Genomic DNA, 993 nt, shown 5'->3' with positions numbered 1-993 from the left:
TTTTTTTCCATCCATTAACTTTTAGTCTATTTATTTCCTTTGTGTGTAAAGTGTGTCTCTTGCAGACAGCATATTGAAGGGTCTTGTTTTCTTATCCATTCTGCCTCTCTCTTTCTCTTCACTGTTGTATTCAATCCATTGACAGTCAATGTAATTATCGATAAGTATGGATTGATTGCTGTCATTATGTTACTTTTTTGGTGGTACTGTTTGTTCTTTTGGTCTGCATGCCTTCTTGTGTTGGGTTTGTTTGTTTTGTGCTGTTTCTTGTCTATTTCTTTTTAGTTTTCATGCTTGCTTGTTCTGCTTGGATATTCGTTTTTATGATAAGTTTTGAAGTATTAATTTACTTTGGGGTTACCTTATAGTCTACTAACTTTTCTCTCCATTTAAGATAATCCGTTTTATCATGTGATTTTTCTGACATCCTTACCACCTGGGTCTCTGTTGCTACGTTTGTCCCTTCTTTGACATTGATATAATTTTGAACTTCAGTTGACCTCCCAGCTCCTTTGAGTTTATTGTTGTAGTCTTGTTCTGTTCTGGACTCTGCTATCTGTTGACTGAGTTTTAGGTGGTGTTGCCATGCCTGTCAATCTCTGTTGTCTGTTCGTGTTGGTTTTCAGTCCACAGAACTCTCTTTAAGATGTTTTGAAGTGCTGGGTTGGTTTTGATAAAATCTCAGATTCTGTTTATCATGGAATGTCTTGAGCTCACCATCGTATTAGATTGATAGTTTTTCAGGATAGATAATTCTTGGTTGACAGTTTTGTTTTGTTTTTTTCCTTTTAGGGTTTGTATATGTCTCCCCTTTGCCTTCTTGCTTGCATAGTTTGTTCTGAATAGTCAGAGCTTCATCTAATTTGCTTGCCTTTATAAGTGACATTTCTCTTCTCCCTGGCTGCTTTTAGTATTCTTTCCTTGTTGTTGATTTTGGAAAGCTTGATTATTATATGTCCTGGTGAGTTTCTTTTGGGGTATATCCTTCATGGA

At 36.0% G+C, this 993-nt stretch overlaps 1 pseudogene; it reads right to left on the bottom strand.

Annotated features, from left to right (window-relative positions):
* LOC102833004 overlaps nucleotides 1-993 on the bottom strand; it is a 19572-nt pseudogene that overhangs the window by 5174 nt on the left and 13405 nt on the right.

The sequence above is a fragment of the Chrysochloris asiatica genome, unplaced genomic scaffold (genome assembly GCF_000296735.1).
Source record: "Chrysochloris asiatica unplaced genomic scaffold, ChrAsi1.0 scaffold00535, whole genome shotgun sequence".
NCBI lineage: Eukaryota > Metazoa > Chordata > Mammalia > Afrosoricida > Chrysochloridae > Chrysochloris > Chrysochloris asiatica.
The sequence above is the reverse complement of the archived record's forward strand: the minus strand, read 5'-3'. Positions and strand labels throughout refer to the sequence as shown.